Source organism: Ambystoma mexicanum, chromosome 8 (assembly GCF_040938575.1).
Source record: "Ambystoma mexicanum isolate Mex_15411 chromosome 8, UKY_AmexF1_1, whole genome shotgun sequence".
In the NCBI taxonomy this organism is placed as follows: Eukaryota; Metazoa; Chordata; class Amphibia; order Caudata; family Ambystomatidae; genus Ambystoma; species Ambystoma mexicanum.
Window position 1 is genome coordinate 1325430255 of NC_090929.1, and position 19093 is coordinate 1325449347.

Genomic DNA, 19093 nt, shown 5'->3' on the forward strand with positions numbered 1-19093 from the left:
AAAATGGGTGTGTGTTCTAAGAACTCACGCGTTGTCCTGAAATGTTCGTAGGGGGCGTCCTGAAGACGCTGTCCGTATTGTTCAATGGCAAGTTGAATGTGTTCTAAGAACACTTGTGGTGTCCTGAAATGTTCACAAATAAACAAAATGGGGGTGTTTTGAGGACGCTGTCCGTATTGTTCTGTGGCAAGCTGAATGTGTTCTAAGAACACTTGTGGTGTCCTGAAATGTTCGCAAATAAACAAAATGGGGGTGTTCTGAGGACGCTGGCCGTATTGTTCTGTGGCAAGCTGAATGTGTTCTAATAACACTCGTGGTGTCATGAAATGTTCGCAAATAAACAAAATGGGGGTGTTCTGAGGACACTGTCCGTATTGTTCTTTGTCAAGTTGATTGTGTTCTAAGAACAGTCGTGGTGTCCTAACATGTTCATAGGGGGGTGTCCTGAAGACGCTGTCCATATTGTTCTTCGTCAAGTTGATTGTGTTCTAAGAATACTCGTGGTGTCCTAAAATGTTCGTAGGGGGTCTCCTGAAGACGCTGTCCGTATTGTTCGTTGTCAAGTTGAAAATGTTCCAAGAACTCTCGCTGTGTCCTGAAATGTTCGTAGGGGGTGTCCTGAAGACTCTGTTCGTATTGTTCGCTGGCAAGTTGAATGTGTTCTCAGAACACTCGCGGTGTCCTGAAATGTTCGCAAACAAACAAAATGGGGGTGTTCTGAGGACGCTGTCCGTGTTGTTCGTTGTCAAGTTGAAAGTGTTCTAAGAACATATGCGGTGTCCGTATTGTTATTTGTCAAGTTGAATGTTTTCTAAGGACACTCGCTGTGTCCTAAAATGTTCGTAAATAAACATAATGGGGGTGTTCTGAGGACGCTGTCCGTATTGTTCTTTGTCAAGTTGAATGTGTTCTAAGAACTCTCGTGGTGTCCTGAAATGTTCGCAAATAAACAAAATGGGGGTGTTCTGAGGATGCTGTCCGTATTGTTCGATGGTAAGTTGAATGTGTTCTAAGAACACTTGTGGTGTCCTGAAATGTTTGTAGATGGTGTCTTGAAGACGCTGTCCGTATTGTTCGTTGACAAGTTGAAAATGTTCTAAGAACTCTCGCGGTGTCCTGCAATGTTCACAAATAAACAAAATGGGGTGTGTTCTAAGAACTCACGCGTTGTCCTGAAATGTTCATAGGGGGTGTCCTGAAGACACTGTCCGTATTGTTCAATGGCAAGTTGAATGTGTTCTTAAAATACTCGTGGTCTCCTGAAATGTTCGCAAATAAACAAAATGGGGGTGTTCTGAGGACGCTGTCCGTATTGTTCTGTGGCAAGCTGAATGTGTTCTAAGAACACTCGTGGTGTTTTGAAATGTTTGCAAATAAACAAAATGGGGGTGTTCTAAGGACGCTGTCTGTATTGTTCGTTGTCAAGTTGAAAGTGTTCTAAGAACTCTCGTGTTGCCCTGAAATGTTCGTAGTGAGTGTCCTGAGGACGCTGTCCGTATTGTTCTTTGTCAAGTTGATTGTGTTCTAAGAACACTCGTGGTGTCCTAAAATGTTCGTAGGGGTTGCCCTGAAGACGCTGTCCGTATTGTTCGTTGTCAAGTTGAAAATGTTCTAAGAACTCTCGCGGTGTCCTGAAATGTTCGTAGCGGTTGTCCTGAAGATGCTGTTCATATTGTTCGCTGGCAAGTTGAATGTGTTCTCAGAACACTTGCGGTGTCCTGAAATGTTCGCAAACAAAAAAAATGGGGGTGTTCTGAGGACGCTGTCCGTATTGTTCGTTGTCAAGTTGAAAGTGTTCTAAGAACACATGCGGTGTCCGTATTGTTCTTTGTCAAGTTGAATGTGTTCTACGAACACTTGTGGTGTCTTGAAATGTTCACAAATAAACAAAATGGGGGTGTTCCTTGGACGCTGTCCGTATTGTTCTTTGTCAAGTTGAATGTGTTCTAAGAACTCTCGCGGTGTCCTGCAATGTTCACAAATAAACAAAATGGGGTGTGTTCTAAGAACTCACGCGTTGTCCTGAAATGTTCATAGGGGGTGTCCTGAAGACACTGTCCGTATTGTTCAATGGCAAGTTGAATGTGTTCTTAAAATACTCGTGGTCTCCTGAAATGTTCGCAAATAAACAAAATGGGGGTGTTCTGAGGACGCTGTCCGTATTGTTCTGTGGCAAGCTGAATGTGTTCTAAGAACACTCGTGGTGTTTTGAAATGTTTGCAAATAAACAAAATGGGGGTGTTCTAAGGACGCTGTCTGTATTGTTCGTTGTCAAGTTGAAAGTGTTCTAAGAACTCTCGTGTTGCCCTGAAATGTTCGTAGTGAGTGTCCTGAGGACGCTGTCCGTATTGTTCTTTGTCAAGTTGATTGTGTTCTAAGAACACTCGTGGTGTCCTAAAATGTTCGTAGGGGTTGCCCTGAAGACGCTGTCCGTATTGTTCGTTGTCAAGTTGAAAATGTTCTAAGAACTCTCGCGGTGTCCTGAAATGTTCGTAGCGGTTGTCCTGAAGATGCTGTTCATATTGTTCGCTGGCAAGTTGAATGTGTTCTCAGAACACTTGCGGTGTCCTGAAATGTTCGCAAACAAAAAAAATGGGGGTGTTCTGAGGACGCTGTCCGTATTGTTCGTTGTCAAGTTGAAAGTGTTCTAAGAACACACGCGGTGTCCGTATTGTTCTTTGTCAAGTTGAATGTGTTCTACGAACACTTGTGGTGTCTTGAAATGTTCACAAATAAACAAAATGGGGGTGTTCCTTGGACGCTGTCCGTATTGTTCTTTGTCAAGTTGAATGTGTTCTAAGAACACTCGTGGTGTCCTGAAATGTTCGCAAATAAACAAAATGGGGGTGTTCTGAGGATGCTGCCGGTATTGTTCGATGGTAACTTCAATGTGTTCTAAGAACACTTGTGGTGTCCTGAAATGTTCGTAGATGGTGTCTTGAAGACGCTGTCCGTATTCGTTGACAAGTTGAAAATGTTTTAAGAACTCTCGCGGTGTCCTGCAATGTTCGCAAATAAACAAAATGGGGTGTGTTCTAAGAACTCACGCGTTGTCCTGAAATGTTCGTAGGGGGTGTCCTGAAGACACTGTCCGTATTGTTCAATGGCAAGTTGAATGTGTTCTAAAAACACTCGTGGTCTCCTGAAATGTTCGCAAATAAACAAAATGGGGGTGTTCTGAGGACACTGTCCGTATTGTTTTGTGGCAAGTTGAATGTGATCTAAGAACACTCGTGGTGTCTTGAAATGTTCGCAAATAAACAAAATGGGGGTGTTCTAAGGACGCTGTCCATATTGTTCGTTGTCAAGTTGAAAGTGTTCTAAGAACTCTTGTGTTGTCCTGAAATGTTCGTAGTGAGTGTCCTGAAGACGCTGTCCATATTGTTCTTTGTCAAGTTGATTGTGTTCTAAGAACACTTGTGGTGTCCTAAAATGTTCGTAGGGGTTGTCCTGAAGACGCTGTCCGTATTGTTCGTTGTCAAGTTGAAAATGTTCTAAGAACTCTCGCGGTGTCCTGAAATGTCCGTAGGGGTTGTCCTGAAGATGCTCTTCGTATTGTTCGCTGGCAAGTTGAATGTGTTCTCAGAACACTTGCGGTGTCCTGAAATGTTCGCAAACAAACAAAATGGGGGTGTTCTGAGGAGGCTGTCCTTATTGTTCATCGTCAAGTTGAAAGTGTTCTAAGAACACATGCAGTGTCCGTATTGTTCTTTGTCAAGTTGAATGTTTTCTAAGGACACTCGATGTGTCCTAAAATGTTCGTAAATAAACATAATGGGGGTGTTCTGAGGACGCTGTCCGTATGCTTCTTTGTCAAGTTGAATGTTTTCTAAGAACTCTCGTGGTGTCCTGAAATGTTTGCAAATAAACAAAATGGGGGTGTTCTGAGGATGCTGTCCGTATTGTTCGATGGTAAGTTGAATGTGTTCTAAGAACACTCGTGGTGTCCTGAAATGTTTGTAGATGGTGTCCTGAAGACGCTGTCCGTATTGTTCATTGACAAGTTGAAAATGTTCTAAGAACTCTCGCGGTGTCCTGCAATGTTCATAGGGGGAGTCCTGAAGACACTGTCCGTATTGTTCAATGGCAAGTTGAATGTGTTCTAAAAACACTCGTGGTCTCCTGAAATGTTCGGAAATAAACAAAATGGGGGTGTTCTGAGGACACTGTCCGTATTGTTTTGTGGCAAGTTGAATGTGTTCTAAGAACACTCGTGGTGTCTTGAAATGTTCGCAAATAAACAAAATGGGGGTGTTCTAAGGACGCTGTCCATATTGTTCGTTGTCAAGTTGAAAGTGTTCTAAGAACTCTTGTGTTGTCCTGAAATGTTCGTAGTGAGTGTCCTGAAGACGCTGTCCATATTGTTCTTTGTCAAGTTGATTGTGTTCTAAGAACACTTGTGGTGTCCTAAAATGTTCGTAGGGGTTGTCCTGAAGACGCTGTCCGTATTGTTCGTTGTCAAGTTGAAAATGTTCTAAGAACTCTCGCGGTGTCCTGAAATGTCCGTAGGGGTTGTCCTGAAGATGCTGTTCGTATTGTTTGCTGGCAAGTTGAATGTGTTCTCAGAACACTTGCGGTGTCCTGAAATGTTCGCAAACAAACAAAATGGGGGTGTTCTGAGGACGCTGTCCTTATTGTTCATTGTCAAGTTGAAAGTGTTCTAAGAACACATGCGGTGTCCGTATTGTTCATTGTCAAGTTGAATGTTTTCTAAAGACACTCGCTGTGTCCTAAAATGTTCGTAAATAAACATAATGGGGGTGTTCTGAGGACGCTGTCCGTATGCTTCTTTGTCAAGTTGAATGTTTTCTAAGAACTCTCGTGGTGTCCTGAAATGTTTGCAAATAAACAAAATGGGGGTGTTCTGAGGATGCTGTCCGTATTGTTCGATGGTAAGTTGAATGTGTTCTAAGAACACTCGTGGTGTCCTGAAATGTTTGTAGATGGTGTCCTGAAGACGCTGTCCGTATTGTTCATTGACAAGTTGAAAATGTTCTAAGAACTCTCGCGGTGTCCTGCAATGTTCATAGGGGGAGTCCTGAAGACACTGTCCGTATTGTTCAATGGCAAGTTGAATGTGTTCTAAAAACACTCGTGGTCTCCTGAAATGTTCGGAAATACACAAAATGGGGGTGTTCTGAGGACGCTGTCCATATTATTCTGTGGCAAGCTGAATGTGTTCTAAGAACACTCGTGGTGTTTTGAAATGTTCGCAAATAAACAAAATGGGGGTGTTCTAAGGACGCTGTCTGTATTGTTCGTTGTCAAGTTGAAAGTGTTCTAAGAACTCTCGCGTTGTCCTGAAATGCTCGTAGTGAGTGGTCTGAAGACGCTGTCCGTATTGTTCTTTGTCAAGTTGATTGTGTTCTAAGAACACTTGTGGTGTCCTAAAATGTTCGTAGGGGTTGTCCTGAAGACGCTGTCCGTATTGTTCGTTGTCAAGTTGAAAATGTTCTAAGAGCACACGCGGTGTCCGTATTGTTCTATGTCAAGTTGAATGTTTTCTAAGAACACTCGTGGTGTCCTGAAATGTTCGCAAATAAACAAAATAGGGGTGTTAAGAGGACGCTGTCCGTATTGTTCGTTGTCAAGCTGAAATTGTTCTAAGAGCACACGCGGTGTCCGTATTGTTCTATGTCAAGTTGAATGTTTTCTAAGAACACTCGTGGTGTCCTGAAATGTTCGCAAATAAACAAAATGGGGGTATTCTGAGAATCCTGTCCGTATTGTTCGATGGTAAGTTGAATGTGTTCTAAGAACTCACGTGTTGTCCTGAAATGTTCGTAGGGGGCGTCCTGAAGACGCTGTCGTATTGTTCAATGGCAAGTTGAATGTGTTCTAAGAACACTTGTGGTGTCCTGAAATGTTCGCAAATAAACAAATGGGGGTGTTCTAAGGATGCTGTCCGTATTGTTCTGTGGTTCTGTGGCAAGCTGAATGTGTTCTAAGAACACTCGTGGTGTCTTGAAATGTTTGCAAATAAACAAAATGGGGGTGTCCTGAAGAGCCTGTCCATATTGTTTTTAGTCAAGTTGATTATGTTCTAAGAACACTCGTGGTGTCCTAAAATGTTCGTAGGCGTTGTCCGGAAGATGCTGTCCGTATTGTTCGTTGTCAAGTTGAACATGTTCTAAGAACTCTCGCGGTGTTCTGAAATGTTCGTAGGGGTTGTCCTGAAGATGCTGTTCGTATTGTTCGCTGGCAAGTTGAATGTGTTCTAAGAATACACACGGTGTCCGTATTGTTCTTTGTGAAGTTGAATGTGTTCTAAGAACACTTGTGGTGTCCTGAAATGTTCGCAAATAAACAAAATGGGGGTGTTCTGAGGACGCTGTCCGTATTGTTCTTTGTCAAGTTGAATGTGTTATAAGAACACTCGTGGTGTCCTGAAATGTTTGCAAATAAACAAAATGGGGGTGTTCTGAGGATGCTGTCCATATTGTTCGATGGTAAGTTGAATGTGTTCTAAGAACACTCGTGATGTCCTGAAATGTTCGTAGATGGTGTCCTGAAGACGCTGTCTGTATTGTTTGTTGACAAGTTGAAAATATTCTAAGAACTCTCGAGGTGTCCTGCAATATTCGCAAATAAACAAAATGGGGTGTGTTCTAAGAACTCACACGTTGTCCTGAAATGTTCGTAGGGGGCGTCCTGAAGCCGCTGTCCGTATTGTTCAATGGCAAGTTGAATGTGTTCTAAGAACAGTTGTGGTGTCCTGAAATGTTTGCAAATAAACAAAATGGGGGTGTTCTGAGGACGCTGTCCGTATTGTTCTGTGGCAAGCTGAATGTGTTCTAAGAACACTCGCGGTGTCATGGAATGTTCACAAATAAACAAAATGGGGGTGTTCTGAGGACGCTGTCCGTATTGTTTTTTGTCAAGTTGATTGTGTTCTAAGAACACTTGTGGTGTCCTAACTTTGCTCGTAGGGGGTGTCCTGAAGACGCTGTCCATAATGTTCTTTGTCAAGTTGATTGTGTTCTAAGAACACTCGTGGTGTCCTAACATGTTCGTAGGGGGTCTTCTGAAGACGCTGTCCGTATTGTTCGTTGTCAAGTTGAAAATGTTCCAAGAACTCTCGCGGTGTCCTGAAATGTTCGTAGGGGTGTCCTGAAGACACCGTTCTTATTGTTCGCTGGCAAGTTGAATGTGTTCCCAGAACACTCGCGGTGTCCTGAAATGTTCGCAAATAAACAAAATGGGGGTGTTCTGAGGACACTGTCTGTATTGTTGTGTGGCAAGTTGAATGTGTTCTCAGAACACTCGCTGTGTCCTGAAATGTTTGCAAACAAACAAAATGGGGGTGTTCTGAGGACGCTGTCCGTATTGTTCGTTGTCAAGTTGAAAGTGTTCTAAGAGCACACGTGGTGTCCATATTGTTTTTTGTCAAGTTTAATGTGTTCTAAGAACACTTGTGGTGTCCTAACTTTGCTCGTAGGGGGTGTCCTGAAGACGCTGTCCATAATGTTCTTTGTCAAGTTGATTGTGTTCTAAGAACACTTGTGGTGTCCTAACATGTTCGTAGGGGGTCTTCTGAAGACGCTGTCCGTATTGTTCGTTGTCAAGTTGAAAATGTTCCAAGAACTCTCGCGGTGTCCTGCAATGTTCATAGGGGGAGTCCTGAAGGCGCTGTTCATATTGTTCGCTGGCAAGTTGAATGTGTTCTCAGAACACTCGCGGTGTCCTGAAATGTTTGCAAACAAACAAAATGGGGGTATTCTGAGGACGCTGTCCTTATTGTTCGTTGTCAAGTTGAAAGTGTTCTAAGAACACACGCGGTGTCCGTTTTGTTCTTTGTCAAGTTGAATGTTTTCTAAGGACACTCGCTGTGTCCTAAAATGTTTGTAAAAAAACATAATGTGGGTGTTCTGAGGACGCTGTCCTATTTGTTCTTTGTCAAGTTGAATGTGTTCTAAGAACACTTGTGGTGTCCTGAAATGTTTGCAAATAAACAAAATGGGGGTGTTCTGAGGATGCTGTCCGTATTGTTCGATGGTATGTTGAATGTGTTCTAAGAACACTCGTGGTGTCCTGAAATGTTCGTAGATGGTGTCCTGAAAAAGCTGTCCGTATTGTTTGTTGACAAGTTGAACATGTTATAAGAACTCTTGCGGTGTCCTGCAATGTTCGCAAATAAACAAAATGGGTGTGTGTTCTAAGAACTCACGCGTTGTCCTGAAATGTTCGTAGGGGGCGTCCTGAAGACGCTGTCCGTATTGTTCAATGGCAAGTTGAATGTGTTCTAAGAACACTTGTGGTGTCCTGAAATGTTCACAAATAAACAAAATGGGTGTGTTTTGAGGACGCTGTCCGTATTGTTCTGTGGCAAGCTGAATGTGTTCTAAGAACACTTGCGGTGTCATGAAATGTTCGCAAATAAACAAAATGGGGGTGTTCTGAGGACGCTGGCCGTATTGTTCTGTGGCAAGCTGAATGTGTTCTAATAACACTCGTGGTGTCATGAAATGTTCGCAAATAAACAAAATGGGGGTGTTCTGAGGACACTGTCCGTATTGTTCTTTGTCAAGTTGATTGTGTTCTAAGAACAGTCGTGGTGTCCTAACATGTTCGTAGGGGGGTGTCCTGAAGACGCTGTCCATATTGTTCTTTGTCAAGTTGATTGTGTTCTAAGAATACTCGTGGTGTCCTAAAATGTTCGTAGGGGGTCTCCTGAAGACGCTGTCCGTATTGTTCGTTGTCAAGTTGAAAATGTTCCAAGAACTCTCGCTGTGTCCTGAAATGTTCGTAGGGGGTGTCCTGAAGACTCTGTTCGTATTGTTCGCTGGCAAGTTGAATGTGTTCTCAGAACACTCGCGGTGTCCTGAAATGTTCGCAAACAAACAAAATGGGGGTGTTCTGAGGACGCTGTCCGTGTTGTTCGTTGTCAAGTTGAAAGTGTTCTAAGAACATATGCGGTGTCCGTATTGTTATTTGTCAAGTTGAATGTTTTCTAAGGACACTCGCTGTGTCCTAAAATGTTCGTAAATAAACATAATGGGGGTGTTCTGAGGACGCTGTCCGTATTGTTCTTTGTCAAGTTGAATGTGTTCTAAGAACTCTCGTGGTGTCCTGAAATGTTCGCAAATAAACAAAATGGGGGTGTTCTGAGGATGCTGTCCGTATTGTTCGATGGTAAGTTGAATGTGTTCTAAGAACACTTGTGGTGTCCTGAAATGTTTGTAGATGGTGTCTTGAAGACGCTGTCCGTATTGTTCGTTGACAAGTTGAAAATGTTCTAAGAACTCTCGCGGTGTCCTGCAATGTTCACAAATAAACAAAATGGGGTGTGTTCTAAGAACTCACGCGTTGTCCTGAAATGTTCATAGGGGGTGTCCTGAAGACACTGTCCGTATTGTTCAATGGCAAGTTGAATGTGTTCTTAAAATACTCGTGGTCTCCTGAAATGTTCGCAAATAAACAAAATGGGGGTGTTCTGAGGACGCTGTCCGTATTGTTCTGTGGCAAGCTGAATGTGTTCTAAGAACACTCGTGGTGTTTTGAAATGTTTGCAAATAAACAAAATGGGGGTGTTCTAAGGACGCTGTCTGTATTGTTCGTTGTCAAGTTGAAAGTGTTCTAAGAACTCTCGTGTTGCCCTGAAATGTTCGTAGTGAGTGTCCTGAGGACGCTGTCCGTATTGTTCTTTGTCAAGTTGATTGTGTTCTAAGAACACTCGTGGTGTCCTAAAATGTTCGTAGGGGTTGCCCTGAAGACGCTGTCCGTATTGTTCGTTGTCAAGTTGAAAATGTTCTAAGAACTCTCGCGGTGTCCTGAAATGTTCGTAGCGGTTGTCCTGAAGATGCTGTTCATATTGTTCGCTGGCAAGTTGAATGTGTTCTCAGAACACTTGCGGTGTCCTGAAATGTTCGCAAACAAAAAAAATGGGGGTGTTCTGAGGACGCAGTCCGTATTGTTCGTTGTCAGGTTGAAAGTGTTCTAAGAACACATGCGGTGTCCGTATTGTTCTTTGTCAAGTTGAATGTGTTCTACGAACACTTGTGGTGTCTTGAAATGTTCACAAATAAACAAAATGGGGGTGTTCCTTGGACGCTGTCCGTATTGTTCTTTGTCAAGTTGAATGTGTTCTAAGAACTCTCGCGGTGTCCTGCAATGTTCACAAATAAACAAAATGGGGTGTGTTCTAAGAACTCACGCGTTGTCCTGAAATGTTCATAGGGGGTGTCCTGAAGACACTGTCCGTATTGTTCAATGGCAAGTTGAATGTGTTCTTAAAATACTCGTGGTCTCCTGAAATGTTCGCAAATAAACAAAATGGGGGTGTTCTGAGGACGCTGTCCGTATTGTTCTGTGGCAAGCTGAATGTGTTCTAAGAACACTCGTGGTGTTTTGAAATGTTTGCAAATAAACAAAATGGGGGTGTTCTAAGGACGCTGTCTGTATTGTTCGTTGTCAAGTTGAAAGTGTTCTAAGAACTCTCGTGTTGCCCTGAAATGTTCGTAGTGAGTGTCCTGAGGACGCTGTCCGTATTGTTCTTTGTCAAGTTGATTGTGTTCTAAGAACACTCGTGGTGTCCTAAAATGTTCGTAGGGGTTGCCCTGAAGACGCTGTCCGTATTGTTCGTTGTCAAGTTGAAAATGTTCTAAGAACTCTCGCGGTGTCCTGAAATGTTCGTAGCGGTTGTCCTGAAGATGCTGTTCATATTGTTCGCTGGCAAGTTGAATGTGTTCTCAGAACACTTGCGGTGTCCTGAAATGTTCGCAAACAAAAAAAATGGGGGTGTTCTGAGGACGCTGTCCGTATTGTTCGTTGTCAAGTTGAAAGTGTTCTAAGAACACACGCGGTGTCCGTATTGTTCTTTGTCAAGTTGAATGTGTTCTACGAACACTTGTGGTGTCTTGAAATGTTCACAAATAAACAAAATGGGGGTGTTCCTTGGACGCTGTCCGTATTGTTCTTTGTCAAGTTGAATGTGTTCTAAGAACACTCGTGGTGTCCTGAAATGTTCGCAAATAAACAAAATGGGGGTGTTCTGAGGATGCTGCCGGTATTGTTCGATGGTAACTTCAATGTGTTCTAAGAACACTTGTGGTGTCCTGAAATGTTCGTAGATGGTGTCTTGAAGACGCTGTCCGTATTCGTTGACAAGTTGAAAATGTTTTAAGAACTCTCGCGGTGTCCTGCAATGTTCGCAAATAAACAAAATGGGGTGTGTTCTAAGAACTCACGCGTTGTCCTGAAATGTTCGTAGGGGGTGTCCTGAAGACACTGTCCGTATTGTTCAATGGCAAGTTGAATGTGTTCTAAAAACACTCGTGGTCTCCTGAAATGTTCGCAAATAAACAAAATGGGGGTGTTCTGAGGACACTGTCCGTATTGTTTTGTGGCAAGTTGAATGTGTTCTAAGAACACTCGTGGTGTCTTGAAATGTTCGCAAATAAACAAAATGGGGGTGTTCTAAGGACGCTGTCCATATTGTTCGTTGTCAAGTTGAAAGTGTTCTAAGAACTCTTGTGTTGTCCTGAAATGTTCGTAGTGAGTGTCCTGAAGACGCTGTCCATATTGTTCTTTGTCAAGTTGATTGTGTTCTAAGAACACTTGTGGTGTCCTAAAATGTTCGTAGGGGTTGTCCTGAAGACGCTGTCCGTATTGTTCGTTGTCAAGTTGAAAATGTTCTAAGAACTCTCGCGGTGTCCTGAAATGTCCGTAGGGGTTGTCCTGAAGATGCTCTTCGTATTGTTCGCTGGCAAGTTGAATGTGTTCTCAGAACACTTGCGGTGTCCTGAAATGTTCGCAAACAAACAAAATGGGGGTGTTCTGAGGAGGCTGTCCTTATTGTTCATCGTCAAGTTGAAAGTGTTCTAAGAACACATGCAGTGTCCGTATTGTTCTTTGTCAAGTTGAATGTTTTCTAAGGACACTCGATGTGTCCTAAAATGTTCGTAAATAAACATAATGGGGGTGTTCTGAGGACGCTGTCCGTATGCTTCTTTGTCAAGTTGAATGTTTTCTAAGAACTCTCGTGGTGTCCTGAAATGTTTGCAAATAAACAAAATGGGGGTGTTCTGAGGATGCTGTCCGTATTGTTCGATGGTAAGTTGAATGTGTTCTAAGAACACTCGTGGTGTCCTGAAATGTTTGTAGATGGTGTCCTGAAGACGCTGTCCGTATTGTTCATTGACAAGTTGAAAATGTTCTAAGAACTCTCGCGGTGTCCTGCAATGTTCATAGGGGGAGTCCTGAAGACACTGTCCGTATTGTTCAATGGCAAGTTGAATGTGTTCTAAAAACACTCGTGGTCTCCTGAAATGTTCGGAAATAAACAAAATGGGGGTGTTCTGAGGACACTGTCCGTATTGTTTTGTGGCAAGTTGAATGTGTTCTAAGAACACTCGTGGTATCTTGAAATGTTCGCAAATAAACAAAATGGGGGTGTTCTAAGGACGCTGTCCATATTGTTCGTTGTCAAGTTGAAAGTGTTCTAAGAACTCTTGTGTTGTCCTGAAATGTTCGTAGTGAGTGTCCTGAAGACGCTGTCCATATTGTTCTTTGTCAAGTTGATTGTGTTCTAAGAACACTTGTGGTGTCCTAAAATGTTCGTAGGGGTTGTCCTGAAGACGCTGTCCGTATTGTTCGTTGTCAAGTTGAAAATGTTCTAAGAACTCTCGCGGTGTCCTGAAATGTCCGTAGGGGTTGTCCTGAAGATGCTGTTCGTATTGTTTGCTGGCAAGTTGAATGTGTTCTCAGAACACTTGCGGTGTCCTGAAATGTTCGCAAACAAACAAAATGGGGGTGTTCTGAGGACGCTGTCCTTATTGTTCATTGTCAAGTTGAAAGTGTTCTAAGAACACATGCGGTGTCCGTATTGTTCATTGTCAAGTTGAATGTTTTCTAAAGACACTCGCTGTGTCCTAAAATGTTCGTAAATAAACATAATGGGGGTGTTCTGAGGACGCTGTCCGTATGCTTCTTTGTCAAGTTGAATGTTTTCTAAGAACTCTCGTGGTGTCCTGAAATGTTTGCAAATAAACAAAATGGGGGTGTTCTGAGGATGCTGTCCGTATTGTTCGATGGTAAGTTGAATGTGTTCTAAGAACACTCGTGGTGTCCTGAAATGTTTGTAGATGGTGTCCTGAAGACGCTGTCCGTATTGTTCATTGACAAGTTGAAAATGTTCTAAGAACTCTCGCGGTGTCCTGCAATGTTCATAGGGGGAGTCCTGAAGACACTGTCCGTATTGTTCAATGGCAAGTTGAATGTGTTCTAAAAACACTCGTGGTCTCCTGAAATGTTCGGAAATACACAAAATGGGGGTGTTCTGAGGACGCTGTCCATATTATTCTGTGGCAAGCTGAATGTGTTCTAAGAACACTCGTGGTGTTTTGAAATGTTCGCAAATAAACAAAATGGGGGTGTTCTAAGGACGCTGTCTGTATTGTTCGTTGTCAAGTTGAAAGTGTTCTAAGAACTCTCGCGTTGTCCTGAAATGCTCGTAGTGAGTGGTCTGAAGACGTTGTCCGTATTGTTCTTTGTCAAGTTGATTGTGTTCTAAGAACACTTGTGGTGTCCTAAAATGTTCGTAGGGGTTGTCCTGAAGACGCTGTCCGTATTGTTCGTTGTCAAGTTGAAAATGTTCTAAGAGCACACGCGGTGTCCGTATTGTTCTATGTCAAGTTGAATGTTTTCTAAGAACACTCGTGGTGTCCTGAAATGTTCGCAAATAAACAAAATAGGGGTGTTAAGAGGACGCTGTCCGTATTGTTCGTTGTCAAGCTGAAATTGTTCTAAGAGCACACGCGGTGTCCGTATTGTTCTATGTCAAGTTGAATGTTTTCTAAGAACACTCGTGGTGTCCTGAAATGTTCGCAAATAAACAAAATGGGGGTATTCTGAGGATGCTGTCCGTATTGTTCGATGGTAAGTTGAATGTGTTCTAAGAACTCACGTGTTGTCCTGAAATGTTCGTAGGGGGCGTCCTGAAGACGCTGTCGTATTGTTCAATGGCAAGTTGAATGTGTTCTAAGAACACTTGTGGTGTCCTGAAATGTTCGCAAATAAACAAAATGGGGGTGTCCTGAAGAGCCTGTCCATATTGTTTTTAGTCAAGTTGATTATGTTCTAAGAACACTCGTGGTGTCCTAAAATGTTCGTAGGCGTTGTCCGGAAGATGCTGTCCGTATTGTTCGTTGTCAAGTTGAACATGTTCTAAGAACTCTCGCGGTGTTCTGAAATGTTCGTAGGGGTTGTCCTGAAGATGCTGTTCGTATTGTTCGCTGGCAAGTTGAATGTGTTCTAAGAATACACACGTGTCCGTATTGTTCTTTGTGAAGTTGAATGTGTTCTAAGAACACTTGTGGTGTCCTGAAATGTTCGCAAATAAACAAAATGGGGGTGTTCTGAGGACGCTGTCCGTATTGTTCTTTGTCAAGTTGAATGTGTTATAAGAACACTCGTGGTGTCCTGAAATGTTTGCAAATAAACAAAATGGGGGTGTTCTGAGGATGCTGTCCATATTGTTCGATGGTAAGTTGAATGTGTTCTAAGAACACTCGTGATGTCCTGAAATGTTCGTAGATGGTGTCCTGAAGACGCTGTCTGTATTGTTTGTTGACAAGTTGAAAATATTCTAAGAACTCTCGAGGTGTCCTGCAATATTCGCAAATAAACAAAATGGGGTGTGTTCTAAGAACTCACACGTTGTCCTGAAATGTTCGTAGGGGGCGTCCTGAAGCCGCTGTCCGTATTGTTCAATGGCAAGTTGAATGTGTTCTAAGAACAGTTGTGGTGTCCTGAAATGTTTGCAAATAAACAAAATGGGGGTGTTCTGAGGACGCTGTCCGTATTGTTCTGTGGCAAGCTGAATGTGTTCTAAGAACACTCGCGGTGTCATGGAATGTTCACAAATAAACAAAATGGGGGTGTTCTGAGGACGCTGTCCGTATTGTTTTTTGTCAAGTTGATTGTGTTCTAAGAACACTTGTGGTGTCCTAACTTTGCTCGTAGGGGGTGTCCTGAAGACGCTGTCCATAATGTTCTTTGTCAAGTTGATTGTGTTCTAAGAACACTCGTGGTGTCCTAACATGTTCGTAGGGGGTCTTCTGAAGACGCTGTCCGTATTGTTCGTTGTCAAGTTGAAAATGTTCCAAGAACTCTCGCGGTGTCCTGAAATGTTCGTAGGGGTGTCCTGAAGACACCGTTCTTATTGTTCGCTGGCAAGTTGAATGTGTTCTCAGAACACTCGCGGTGTCCTGAAATGTTCGCAAATAAACAAAATGGGGGTGTTCTGAGGACACTGTATGTATTGTTGTGTGGCAAGTTGAATGTGTTCTCAGAACACTCGCTGTGTCCTGAAATGTTTGCAAACAAACAAAATGGGGGTGTTCTGAGGACGCTGTCTGTATTGTTCGTTGTCAAGTTGAAAGTGTTCTAAGAGCACACGTGGTGTCCATATTGTTTTTTGTCAAGTTTAATGTGTTCTAAGAACACTTGTGGTGTCCTAACTTTGCTCGTAGGGGGTGTCCTGAAGACGCTGTCCATAATGTTCTTTGTCAAGTTGATTGTGTTCTAAGAACACTTGTGGTGTCCTAACATGTTCGTAGGGGGTCTTCTGAAGACGCTGTCCGTATTGTTCGTTGTCAAGTTGAAAATGTTCCAAGAACTCTCGCGGTGTCCTGCAATGTTCATAGGGGGAGTCCTGAAGGCGCTGTTCATATTGTTCGCTGGCAAGTTGAATGTGTTCTCAGAACACTCGCGGTGTCCTGAAATGTTTGCAAACAAACAAAATGGGGGTATTCTGAGGACGCTGTCCTTATTGTTCGTTGTCAAGTTGAAAGTGTTCTAAGAACACACGCGGTGTCCGTTTTGTTCTTTGTCAAGTTGAATGTTTTCTAAGGACACTCGCTGTGTCCTAAAATGTTTGTAAAAAAACATAATGTGGGTGTTCTGAGGACGCTGTCCTATTTGTTCTTTGTCAAGTTGAATGTGTTCTAAGAACACTTGTGGTGTCCTGAAATGTTTGCAAATAAACAAAATGGGGGTGTTCTGAGGATGCTGTCCGTATTGTTCGATGGTATGTTGAATGTGTTCTAAGAACACTCGTGGTGTCCTGAAATGTTCGTAGATGGTGTCCTGAAAAAGCTGTCCGTATTGTTTGTTGACAAGTTGAACATGTTATAAGAACTCTTGCGGTGTCCTGCAATGTTCGCAAATAAACAAAATGGGTGTGTGTTCTAAGAACTCACGCGTTGTCCTGAAATGTTCGTAGGGGGCGTCCTGAAGACGCTGTCCGTATTGTTCAATGGCAAGTTGAATGTGTTCTAAGAACACTTGTGGTGTCCTGAAATGTTCACAAATAAACAAAATGGGTGTGTTTTGAGGACGCTGTCCGTATTGTTCTGTGGCAAGCTGAATGTGTTCTAAGAACACTTGCGGTGTCATGAAATGTTCGCAAATAAACAAAATGGGGGTGTTCTGAGGACGCTGGCCGTATTGTTCTGTGGCAAGCTGAATGTGTTCTAATAACACTCGTGGTGTCATGAAATGTTCGCAAATAAACAAAATGGGGGTGTTCTGAGGACACTGTCCGTATTGTTCTTTGTCAAGTTGATTGTGTTCTAAGAACAGTCGTGGTGTCCTAACATGTTCGTAGGGGGGTGTCCTGAAGACGCTGTCCATATTGTTCTTTGTCAAGTTGATTGTGTTCTAAGAATACTCGTGGTGTCCTAAAATGTTCGTAGGGGGTCTCCTGAAGACGCTGTCCGTATTGTTCGTTGTCAAGTTGAAAATGTTCCAAGAACTCTCGCTGTGTCCTGAAATGTTCGTAGGGGGTGTCCTGAAGACTCTGTTCGTATTGTTCGCTGGCAAGTTGAATGTGTTCTCAGAACACTCGCGGTGTCCTGAAATGTTCGCAAACAAACAAAATGGGGGTGTTCTGAGGACGCTGTCCGTGTTGTTCGTTGTCAAGTTGAAAGTGTTCTAAGAACATATGCGGTGTCCGTATTGTTATTTGTCAAGTTGAATGTTTTCTAAGGACACTCGCTGTGTCCTAAAATGTTCGTAAATAAACATAATGGGGGTGTTCTGAGGACGCTGTCCGTATTGTTCTTTGTCAAGTTGAATGTGTTCTAAGAACTCTCGTGGTGTCCTGAAATGTTCGCAAATAAACAAAATGGGGGTGTTCTGAGGATGCTGTCCGTATTGTTCGATGGTAAGTTGAATGTGTTCTAAGAACACTTGTGGTGTCCTGAAATGTTTGTAGATGGTGTCTTGAAGACGCTGTCCGTATTGTTCGTTGACAAGTTGAAAATGTTCTAAGAACTCTCGCGGTGTCCTGCAATGTTCACAAATAAACAAAATGGGGTGTGTTCTAAGAACTCACGCGTTGTCCTGAAATGTTCATAGGGGGTGTCCTGAAGACACTGTCCGTATTGTTCAATGGCAAGTTGAATGTGTTCTTAAAATACTCGTGGTCTCCTGAAATGTTCGCAAATAAACAAAATGGGGGTGTTCTGAGGACGCTGTCCGTATTGTTCTGTGGCAAGCTGAATGTGTTCTAAGAACACTCGTGGTGTTTTGAAATGTTTGCAAATAAACAAAATGGGGGTGTTCTAAGGACGCTGTCTGTATTGTTCGTTGTCAAGTTGAAAGTGTTCTAAGAACTCTCGTGTTGCCCTGAAATGTTCGTAGTGAGTGTCCTGAGGACGCTGTCCGTATTGTTCTTTGTCAAGTTGATTGTGTTCTAAGAACACTCGTGGTGTCCTAAAATGTTCGTAGGGGTTGCCCTGAAGACGCTGTCCGTATTGTTCGTTGTCAAGTTGAAAATGTTCTAAGAACTCTCGCGGTGTCCTGAAATGTTCGTAGCGGTTGTCCTGAAGATGCTGTTCATATTGTTCGCTGGCAAGTTGAATGTGTTCTCAGAACACTTGCGGTGTCCTGAAATGTTCGCAAACAAAAAAAATGGGGGTGTTCTGAGGACGCAGTCCGTATTGTTCGTTGTCAGGTTGAAAGTGTTCTAAGAACACATGCGGTGTCCGTATTGTTCTTTGTCAAGTTGAATGTGTTCTACGAACACTTGTGGTGTCTTGAAATGTTCACAAATAAACAAAATGGGGGTGTTCCTTGGACGCTGTCCGTATTGTTCTTTGTCAAGTTGAATGTGTTCTAAGAACTCTCGCGGTGTCCTGCAATGTTCACAAATAAACAAAATGGGGTGTGTTCTAAGAACTCACGCGTTGTCCTGAAATGTTCATAGGGGGTGTCCTGAAGACACTGTCCGTATTGTTCAATGGCAAGTTGAATGTGTTCTTAAAATACTCGTGGTCTCCTGAAATGTTCGCAAATAAACAAAATGGGGGTGTTCTGAGGACGCTGTCCGTATTGTTCTGTGGCAAGCTGAATGTGTTCTAAGAACACTCGTGGTGTTTTGAAATGTTTGCAAATAAACAAAATGGGGGTGTTCTAAGGACGCTGTCTGTATTGTTCGTTGTCAAGTTGAAAGTGTTCTAAGAACTCTCGTGTTGCCCTGAAATGTTCGTAGTGAGTGTCCTGAGGACGCTGTCCGTATTGTTCTTTGTCAAGTTGATTGTGTTCTAAGAACTCTCGCGGTGTCCTGAAATGTTCGTAGCGGTTGTCCTGAAGATGCTGTTCATATTGTTCGCTGGCAAGTTGAATGTGTTCTCAGAACACTTGCGGTGTCCTGAAATGTTCGCAAACAAAAAAAATGGGGGTGTTCTGAGGACGCTGTCCGTATTGTTCGTTGTCAAGTTGAAAGTGTTCTAAGAACACACGCGGTGTCTGTATTGTTCTTTGTCAAGTTGAATGTGTTCTACGAACACTTGTGGTGTCTTGAAATGTTCACAAATAAACAAAATGGGGGTGTTCCTTGGACGCTGTCCGTATTGTTCTTTGTCAAGTTGAATGTGTTCTAAGAACACTCGTGGTGTCCTGAAATGTTCGCAAATAAACAAAATGGGGGTGTTCTGAGGATGCTGCCGGTATTGTTCGATGGTAACTTCAATGTGTTCTAAGAACACTTGTGGTGTCCTGAAATGTTCGTAGATGGTGTCTTGAAGACGCTGTCCGTATTCGTTGACAAGTTGAAAATGTTTTAAGAACTCTCGCGGTGTCCTGCAATGTT